General features: G+C 40.7%; 1 protein-coding gene across 1 annotated transcript in view; it reads left to right on the top strand.

The window, feature by feature from the left end:
* ATP6AP1L (ATPase, H+ transporting, lysosomal accessory protein 1-like) overlaps positions 1-2073 on the top strand; it is a 39932-nt gene that overhangs the window by 36733 nt on the left and 1126 nt on the right. The gene's annotated exons all lie outside the window — the stretch shown is intronic.

Here is a 2073-nt window from a genome sequence, read left to right on the forward strand (position 1 = left end):
TGACCTCATCTTAATTTGATTACATCTGCAAAGACCCTATTTCCAAATAAGGCCACATTCACAGTGTGCAGCTGGACATGAATTTTGGAGGGACACTATTCTACCTAGACCCACCACCACCTCTACAGTAGTTGAGTTGATTCTGAGTGCCCCTACAGGTCTGAGTGGCACTGCTCCCTATAGTTTCCAAGACTGCAAATCTTTACGGGAGCAGACATTCCCATCTTTCCCCATTGTACAGTGACTGGTAGGTTTGAACTACTGACCTTGTGGATAGCAGTCCAACACTGAACCCACTGTGTAATCAGGGCTCCTTTTGATCCAATACAGGTGGGTACAATAATTGTAGCATAGAAGTGATAAAATTCCCACTTATATCATGAAAGCTTTATAAAAATCTTAACTGTAAAACTCTCATGGATAAGTCAACTTGCAGAAGCCAACCGGGTGACGGAATGAGGTGATGCTGTGTAAGATTACTACTTGAAAAGCCAACTGAATGTGGGGGCTGCCTTCCACAAATAATCACTCTGGTTTTAGAACAATTGCACTGCAACTCCTTTCTTTCATTTGGATCTTATTTAGATATTAGTTTGAGTCTAATTGTCTATCTTAGACTCTCCTAGTCTTAAAAAGAAGTCCTTGTGGCGCTGTGGTTTAATAGGCTGGACTGCAAAGTTGGTTTGATTCGCAAGGTCGGCAGTTCAAGCTCACCAAATGCTCCTAGGAAATCCTAGTCAGGGTCGCTATGGATTGGAACCAACTCAACGACACTTAGCAATAACAATAACAAGTCTTAAGAAGAACTCGGTGACTCCATACAATAAGCACTGGACTGGAAATCACAAGGTCCACAGTTCAAACCCAACGGCTACTCAGCAGGAGAAAGATAAGGCTTTTGCTCCCCTGAAGACTTAAAAGCCTCTGAAACCTTATACAGGGTCACTATGATTAGAACGGACTCAATGGCCCTTAGCAACAACAGCAAAAACAATAAGTCTTAAGGAGTTCTGGTGTGACACTGTACGATAAACACTGGACTGTTAACTACAAGGTCAGTGGTTCAAACTCACCAGCCACTCCTCAGAAACCCTATACAGGGTCCACATAGACTTCTAGTATGACACTGTAGGGTAAGCACTGGACTGTTAAACAAAAGGTTGGTGGTTCAAACCCACTAGCCACTCTTTGGAAGGGTTGCTATGAGTCGGAATCAACTCGGTGGCACATAACATGAATCTTTGTAAAAATTAAACTATGCACATATAAGAAAGCTTTTCTAATCATTTTCTGGGTAGTGTGCAAGGAAGAGATGGCTTATGTAAAAGTGGTACCAAGTCTGCACAAAACAACTGATACAGTGAAAGAGGTAGGGACAAGAGGCAGAAGAGAGAATGTGCCAGCAGCAATAGAATCATAAATCAAGAAATGATTCTGAAGCTAGGCAGCCAATTTTGAGTTCCAGCTTCGTAATACTCACTAACTGTGTGACTCTAGGCAAATTGCATAGCCTTGCTATGCCTGAGTTTCTTCATCCATAACATGTAGATAAAAGAGTAACTTAACTCCTATGTCCTGTGAGTGTTCAATGAATTAAAGTGTGTCTGGCACATTGTTGCGCTTGCTGTCGTTGGATGATATCAAGTTGGTTGTAACTCATGACAACCGTAGGCAGTTCTGTGTCTTCTTCCTGATTATTGGATGTTTGAATCCATTTTGTCACCCCATCTCACTGAGAGTTCCCTTTGATTTTGCTGGTCCTTGACTTTACCAAACATGGTATAATTTTCGAGTGATTGGTTTTTCTTAATGATGTGTCCAATTGAAGAAGTCTTGTCATCCTTACTTCTTAGAAACGTTCTGGTTGTATTTCTTCCAAGACCGATTTGTATGTTCTTTTACCAGTTCACTATATATTCATATTTTTTGCCAGCATCACAATTTGAACACATCATTTCTTCTGTTTTCCATTTTCAGTATCCAACTATCACATACATATGAGGCCACAGGAAAGACCATGGCTTGGATCTGATGCATCTTAGTCATCAAAGTGATATACATATATATATATAT

The sequence above is a fragment of the Chrysochloris asiatica genome, unplaced genomic scaffold (assembly GCF_000296735.1).
Source record: "Chrysochloris asiatica unplaced genomic scaffold, ChrAsi1.0 scaffold00145, whole genome shotgun sequence".
NCBI lineage: Eukaryota > Metazoa > Chordata > Mammalia > Afrosoricida > Chrysochloridae > Chrysochloris > Chrysochloris asiatica.